Genomic DNA, 8,990 nt, shown 5'->3' on the forward strand with positions numbered 1-8,990 from the left:
CAGTAGCAGTACGGCCTAAATTACACGCTGGAGGGTCTTCCTACTTCTAATTTTATTTCTCTTTTTGTCCCCTATGCCTAGCACAGAGCGTAGTGCTTATTGGACATTGAAGAAGTATTTTTTGAATTGAAAATAAGATTTTTGTAGCTGCAAGATTGTCCTGCGGAATGCTGAGCATGTGGAAGACCTCAATACATAGATTGAGTGGTGGCTTGATTTGCCAAAAATTTTCATGAGCTCAGTTGGCAGGATTCACTGCCAAAAATCATATACATTTTTTTTCTTCCTATTCCTTGCTTTATCCATCATGCAGGTGTGTTCCCTTAGAGCCCCTCTGTAGTGCTGTCGCCCTCTCCACATTCCATGCTGCCTAGACCTCGCTTGTCTCCCTCACTGCCATTTCCTCCAATTCTGTGCCATAGTGAGTAGTTAAAACAGCAATGGCAAATATAGCATTGCATTTCTTCTTAGCCATGGTTCTTTGGGCATCAGCTCATTTAACTAGATTTCTGGGGGAAAAAATTATAACATCTATATAAAATGAAGAAGTATGATTCTCTGGTGACATCTCATCTTAGGTCTTCTTGTTTTAAACAAATGCCAGAGGTTATACCTTCTCCCCATCATTACTAAATAAATTAAGAAAAAACAAAATAAACATAGCTCAGACTTTGGTTCAGGGGTTAAATTGAAGCTCTTATATTAATAGGAAATACTTGAGATGTGCATTAAAAATATTCAAGATTGAATGATTAATTTTTTTAAGCTGGAAATGTGTATATTCAACACATTGAAAATCATATTCAACAAGATTGAAAATCCATGATTAGAGGCAGGAGGCATGGTGTGAAGAGACACAGATAGATAGATGGACAGACAGACAGACATTGGCTACTTTGTAAAATATATTCTTGCTTTAGCCTTAAACAGAAATTTTGCTTACTTAACAATAGATGTAGACAAAAAAAAACTTTCATATTTTAAAAATTTATTTTATTATTTAGATTACTGGCAGTACCTTTGTTTTAAAGAGAATGTTCTGGCTGGGCACAGTGGCTCACACCTGTAATCCCAGCACTTTGGTCGCTGAGGCAGGCAGATCATGAGGTTAGGAGATCGAGACCATCCTAGCCAACACGGTGAAACCCCGTCTCTACTAAAAATACAACAAATTATCTGGATGTGGTGGCACATGCCTGTAGTCCGAGCTACTCAGGAGGCAAAGGCAGGAGAATGGCGTGAACCCAGGAGGCAGAGGTTGCGGTGAGCCGAGATTCTGCCACTGCACTCCAACCTAGGCAACAGACTGAGACTCCATCAAAAAAAAAAGAAAAAGAAAAAGATAATGTTCTATTTCACAGAACTAGGATTGACTACCAGCTTCTGCTGGCCAAGGACAGACACTGAATACTGTAACCCCAATTTACTATGTCAGTAATTTGGCAAGAAGTAATTCTTCTTAATGGAGTGAGAGAAATATACCATTTTTGTGTGTGTGTCTCTAAAGCCAAAATTTTATGCTTCTTGCAAGAGGAGCAATATCAGAAATCTCAAAATTATAATAATATAGACTGTAAGAGCTTGCAGGAACAGAAAGATCCTCATCCAATCCTCTCAGTTTACAGATGAAATAAATAAATGAATAAATAAATAAATAAATTGATTGGTTACAGACATTATAACAAGCTAATGATAGAGCCAAGACTAGAACCCAAGTTCTAACTTTACATAATTAATTGGCCCAGGGCATTTAACAGGCCAACTAGTCTAATTCAGAAACACCTGGGTTGTCTATGCAGTCACAGGCTAATTCAGTAGACTTCAAGAATACTTAGAATCTCTCTTTTGGCAGATTTATGGACTTATAAACCAAAAGTAAAATGTATTAAGGTAAAATTTGCTTAAAGGAATTGATAATTAAACCTGAGAGATCAAAAGTCCTAATTACTGCACTGTAGCTGCCTAGTAGACGTAGTTCTGAGAAAGAGACAAGAAATGGCTATGTGCGTCTCCCCATTTCTCAGATGAGAAAATTAAGGCATGAGAAAACCAACAAAACCATCTTGCTGCAGAAGAAATGACTCCAAAGAAAAGGCTTATTTTTCCTGGGCTGCATTCTGCAACCCAAAATTTGTGTAAATCTATAAAGCACTCAGGATTCCGCAAGGGCTCGAGCCCAATCAATAAATAATATGTAGAGTTGAGAGATTGAGGTCTCTCAGCAGCTTTACCAAGATCTATTAAAAGTAATTTCAGTTCTCTTTTGAATTGCAGTTCTTTTTCTTTTAGCTCTGCCAGAAGGTTTTTATTTTATTTGTTCTTGCATTTTGGATGGTGTCCTTTGTTGGCTGTAGGATGGATTTGATTATCTCATTTCATTTGGTCCTTTCCAGCCTATTTCTGTGATTCGAGTGGGTTGGAAATGGATTTCAAACTTGTTTCCCAAATGCGAGGGAGGAGGACATTCTCAACAACCTTGCTTCTTGTCCTCTCCAGTGGGTCACAGGCCTGCCTTTCCATCCAGGAGTCCCCATGAACCCAGGACTCCCCAGTTCCGTTCTTGCCCCAGCTACGCTTATTCCATTATTTGCTGCAGAGCCATAGGATACCTCCAAATTAGGCAGGCACTTTTCAGATTGACTTTTGAGGAGAGGAGTGCCTATTGTTTACAGTATTTCAAGTCCATTTTAAAAACCATAAAGTCAATCAGCATATCAAACAACAACTCTTTATTGGGCAACTAGGGTGTATCTGACATACTGAAAAGTCAAAAATAAGCCCAGCAGAAATCATGGCTCAGACAGGCTGAAGATTTTCCTCACTGACTTCTACCTCTCTGTTCCTGCAGAGATGGGCAGGATTCCCTCTCAGACAAGGAGGGCGAGTTCACCGAAGTCATCCAAACATTTTGCCACAGAGGCTGAAATCAAAGCAAGGGATGTCTACAACATTAGGATATTTTTTTCACTCACAGTCTTCCAGGACATTGCAATGCCATTCCTGAAAATGACATGCTATGATTTGCACAGTTCTCTACCAAACAGCACCTAATTACAGCAATTTCCTGTGAGCTGCTTTCCAGACTTCAAGACAGCCTGCCCTTTGCAGTAGACAACACTGCATGATTCCAGTGATGAGAAGGGAGGAAAAAGACTTCCTTCAGAAGCCTTGTGAAATAGCAGCCCTTACTAAGCATGTAGCAGCCACACTTTATCTCACTGAGTTAAAGATGAGTAACACACCTGTTCCTGGCAGGCCTAACACTGCTTGCATTTCTTTCCTCACCACAGTGTGATGGCAATTGCGCTGCTCTGTTTCTTTCAGAGGGCATATCCTTTCACCACGAGAGCTCTGGAAATATTCTGGCCCATCTGTGAATTGAGGTTTGTAAGACTGAGAGACTGTCTGTGGCATTCTGAACTGTGGTTCTAAATAGAGGCAGAACACATCACCTGAATCAAAACCTTGGGAAAAACTGAGGTCAGAAGACCTGCACAGTCTGATTTGAAACCCCTGGTCTACTGAGGATGCTGATACATTTCCAGAAAAGACTAAAAGAATCTCCCAGTGCTTTGTCTATAACCTTCACCACATTTTAGTTAATAAAAGAAGCATAGATTTCCTCAAACTTTCAGAGCTTCTTTCAGGGCAGGTCTTAATTTATTTCTGAATAAGCAAGAGTTCAAGTCAAGTTAATAACTGCAGTGTTTATGAGGAACTTTCCTCAAGCTCAGTGGGTTTCTGAAGATTGTTTGCTCTTAGGACCCTCTAGGTCTTATTATAGAGTCAAGACTTATGATGTTAAGGACAATAGAGGATAGCAAGTGACTAAATGATTTTAGCAATATATGCTTGAATAATTTGGATAAAAGAGACTTACTGTGATTATTTTTGAGCAATGCTTTATGCGGAAAAATACACTTGAACCAGATCTTAAAGTGTGAGCTGGGGGCACAAGGAAGAGGAGGCAGTGGGGATTTCAGGCCCTCAGGAATGAGCATGTAAAGAGGATGAGGACTCGGCTGGAGCAGAGGCTATGCAGGGTTCCCTTTGATGGCTCAGATGCTCTCCCAGGCCTGGATGCCAACAGCGACAGAAGCCTGCCTGGAGGACAGCTAGCGCAGTCTGTAGTTAGCTTCCTGCAAAAAACACTTACGGCAATTGGATTTTCCTTCTGTCAACGATAAGAGCTTCCTGGAGATGCTAAAAAAGTCAACGTAGATGAGGTGAAAAATTGTACGGCATGACAAATGAAAGAAATCACCATTTCCATATAAAGATGTATTGTATCCACTGTCTCCCCTGTGCATTAATCTTATAATTCTATGAAAAAGCAATAATAATTAACTTTGCACAGAATTATTTTTAAATACAACATTTTTATAGCTCATGAGTTGGTGCTATTCTAGTTATTTAAGAATTTTTTCTCTTTAATGGTATATTATTATATCATGGAAGAAATGGATTAGCGTAAGAACTTTAGAAGGAGACAGATGTGGATATGAATCTAACTCTGCTAATTACCAGTCATGAGTCCTAGAGGAAGAAACTGACATTTTCTGGGCCTTGATTTCCTGGAAAATAACATGGAATTCAACATTTGCTTCATAGAAGTGATGGAACATTAAGTAAAATGACACACCAAAATACACCTGGCACAAGGCAGTCATTCAATAAATGGGCACTATTGTTACACTTCTCTTATTCTGTAATACCTAAGAGTTTCCTCTATTTGTTGGAGTCAGGGGAGGGGTATTACATTAAAATCTTTATTTTAACTTATTTTATTTTCTATTGTCTTTCTTTTTTATGCTAATGAATCCAAGCAACTATTGAAACTGATCCCTAAACTTCACAGTTTAAATGTTTTCCAATAATCCCAAAGGGCTGTGAAGAAACCAAACTTAGACCAAATAAATATAGGATATGCAGCTTATATAAACTCAAGGCTTAATAACCTCAGTTACTTTAGCATGTTGGACAAAAAAAATTGTCCAACTAGTTGCCTTAATGGAATAACTAGGTGTATTAACTAAATTTTTAATTTACCAACAAATTGAATATTACCACCTCACATCAGATTAGAAATGTGTATGTGGTCAAATCGTGAAGGCTGGTGTTTTAGTCTGTTTTCTGTTGTTATAATAGAATACCACAGATGGGTTAATTTATAAAGAAAGGTATTTCTTACAGTTCTGAAGACTGGGAAGTCCAAGAGCATGGCACTAGCATCTGGGGTGGCCCTACTTGCTGCCTCATAACATGGCAGAGGGCATCACATGGCAAGAGAGCAACAGCGTACCAGTGTAGGTCTCAATTCCTCCTCATATAAAGCCACCAGTCCCATCATGGGGGCCCTGTTCTGATGACTTACTCTAATCCTAATTAACTCCTAAAGGCCTCACCTCCAAATACCATCAGCACATGAACTTGGAGATTAAGTTTTCAACATGTGAAATTTGGGGACGCATTCAACACTGTGGCAGTCATGAATAGCAGATTTCTATCCTTTGCACCTCTTTGAACTGTTTGCTTGCTAGCTAGTAGTCAAATTTGTGAAACAAAAAGCAAGACTGTTTTTAGGCACAACTGAAGTAGGCATCTGCCTTTGGGTATAGTTGAAGAGTCAGCATATCACACAGCCAGGAAGCTTCTAATGAGCTTTATATTCTAAGTTTGTATAGCAGATTTTAAAATTCTTCATAATTACCATATTGAGAATGTTTAATATTCTCATACCATTTCAGACTTCACATGCCATACCAACATGCTGACATGTCTCTCTCACTTCTCTGTTGAGGATCACTGATATACAGAGTGATGTGGTTGCCATGAAAACTAATGTTGCTTGAGCCTCTAGAAAGGTTGCCTCTATAATGAGGAGTATATTGATTTTGCTTTACTGTCTTTTGGCTGGCAACATCGAGTCCACTACCTTTAAAAGAATTACTGGAAAACTGGAAAGAGGAAAAAACCTCAAAATCCTATTATATGACAAATGATTGAAGGAACAAAGTCCTGGATAACAGTGCAGTATGAGGAGGGAGAATTTAATTCCTAACTATCACTATTTGACCGTTGGCCATTCCTCTACTAGAATAGAGCTAAATATAGTGATAATGACAATGACTAACTTACACTGAGCAATTACTATGTTATGGACCCTGTTTTAAGCTATTAAGTGCTATGTCACTCAATCCATACAAAATCTATGAGGACTGTGTTATTATTGCACCCATGGTATAGATGAGGAAACATAGTCATTAAAAGGTTAAATGACTTGTGCATGGTCAAACAATAAGTAAAGATTAAGTAACTTGTCCATGGCTGGCACTGAACTCCAGAGCCCACAGTCCTAATACCTGTTTTGTGTGGCCCTGGTGGGTGAGAAGGGGCAGCCAGTATCCATGCAGTGGGAACCACCATTTGGTGATTTTAGCAGGTGGGTGTTGGGACACATGGGAGTGGTAATGACACTTCAGTTAGATGAAACGAGTCTCTGAGGATTTACTTACTAGTTTTTCCCTGCTTTTTCTATTAGGTTTGATGGGTCTCCCTTCCGTTAGGCTATAGTAGGGACGCCATGTGATAAGGTGCAGAAGGTGTGGACCAGATTCAATGTGTGACTCATTGGTTTCTTAACTATGTGAGCTTGGGGAAAAAAAAAAAGTTACTTAATACCTTATGCTTCCTCTGTAAAATGTGCTTTAAAATATTAACTTTAAAAAATATAGTTTATTCTATAGGTATTACTAGAAGATGAATAATTATAATCTATTCTTATTGAAATTAAGTTGACTTTGCTACCCAGACCATATTGAGTTAAGGGAGAAAGACATTTATAGAAACAACTCTGGGAGACTCGAATGGTTGTACTATGAAATGGTACATGAGAGATTCTCTCTAGATCATTATCCTTTAGCTGTGAAAAAGCTAAGGTCTAGGATGACATTTATACTACATACAGATGCAACTACCAGTAACAACAGTATTTCTTAGTGTTGCATTTCCTGAACCTCTTGGGGATGTTAGCAGATTCTGCATGAGAAAGAAAGGGACTCTGAAATAAAATTCACTTCAGTCAAAGCATACAAAGTTTTAGTTATAGAAGATAAATAGGTTCTGAAGATCTGCTATATGGCATAGTGCCTATAGGTGACAGTAGTGTAATATGTGCTTAAATTTTACTAAGAGGGGAGATCTTATGTTAAGTGTTACACTTTTCTCACACACAATAATAACAAAGTGGATGGGAAGAAACTTTGGAAGCTGATAGGTAACGTTCATAGCTTTGATGGTGGTGATTGATTTCATGGGTATATTCTTATTCCCAAACTCATCAACTTGTTAATACATTAAATATGTGCAGCTTTTCACATGTCAATCACATATCAGTAAAGTGGTTATTTTAATTAAGAGGAATTCTACTCAATTTACTTCTTAAGGGTGGAAAGATGATTAGCTTATGAAAGTTTCTGAGAAGTTCTGGTAAAGAAACTTACTTAGACTTGTAACTAAAAATCCCGTGTTGTGATTAGGCAAGATTTATCTCAGGAAAGCCAGAAAAATTAATACCAATAAGCGTGTAAGTATAAACCACTCTCCAATATCATACTCATTGATTCTGAAAGGGAATTTGAAATGCAAGAGCCATTCTTACTAAAACATTATATAAATGAAGAATAAAAAGAAATATTTAAATATAACAAATACCATATCCTTAAATAACAACACATGATAATAAAGAGCAAAATAGTAGGGTGGTTTTAATTTGCAAAAGGAACTGGACAGAGGTGGTTGTTATCATCATTATTGTTTATATTTCCTTGGAGGTTTTCACACATACAATAAGGCAACAACGTAAAATAACTGATATGAACACATGAGAAAGAAGAAAGTTATTTCTCTTTTTACCAATCAAAACGCAAAATACTGTGATAACAAATACCAGAAAAATTTTGGACAAGTTACTGAGTAAAAGACGAAGTAAAAACATTACAAAATTTTATTTCAGGCCGGGCGCGGTGGCTCAAGCCTGTAATCCCAGCACTTTGGGAGGCCGAGACGGGCGGATCACGAGGTCAGGAGATCGAGACCATCCTGGCTAACACGGTGAAACCCCGTCTCTACTAAAAAGTACAAAAAAACTAGCCGGGCGAGGTGGCGGGCGCCTGTAGTCCCAGCTACTCAGGAGGCTGAGGCAGGAGAATGGCGGGAACCCGGGAGGCGGAGCTTGTAGTGAGCTGAGATCTGGCCACTGCACCCCAGCCTGGGCGACAGAGCGAGACTCCGTCTCAAAAAAAAAAAAAAAAATTTTATTTCATATAATGGTAATATCTGGAAACGGCAATGCGAAATTTAGTTCCTTGTAAAATCCATAACATACTTAGAAATAAATTTAACAAAGAAGGCACAGTACCCATATGGAAAGAGCTATAAAATGTTATTAAAAATATAAAAATAACATCTTAATAAAAGAAAGGGCATACCATGTTCTTAAAGAAAAAGACAATATCAATTCTATTAAAATTAATCTATCAATTTATTCAACTCCAGTTAGAATTCCTGCTTTATAAAACTAGAGAATATTATTCCTTTTTGGGGGGTGGGGGAATAGGGTTTCACTCTGTTATCCAGGATGGAGTGCAATGGCACAGTTTTGGCTCACTGCAGCCTCAACCTCCCAGCCTTAAGTCATCCTCCCATCTTAGCCTCCTGAGTAGCTGGGACTACAGGCTACAGTCATGCACCTCTACGCCTGGCTAACTCTTTGTATTTTTTGTAGAGACAGGATTTCGCCATGTTGCCCAGGCTGGTCTGGAACTCCTGGGTTCAAATGATCCTCCTACCTCAGGCTCCCAAAGTGCTGGGATTACAGGTGTGAGCCACGATGCCTGGCCTAAATTAGAGAAAATCATTCTAAAGTCAATATGTAAGAATACATTTCCAAGAGGCACCAAGGCAACTGAAGAATGGTGAGGGAAAATGAC

The sequence above is a fragment of the Macaca mulatta genome, chromosome 1 (assembly GCF_049350105.2).
Source record: "Macaca mulatta isolate MMU2019108-1 chromosome 1, T2T-MMU8v2.0, whole genome shotgun sequence".
Classification (NCBI taxonomy): domain Eukaryota; kingdom Metazoa; phylum Chordata; class Mammalia; order Primates; family Cercopithecidae; genus Macaca; species Macaca mulatta.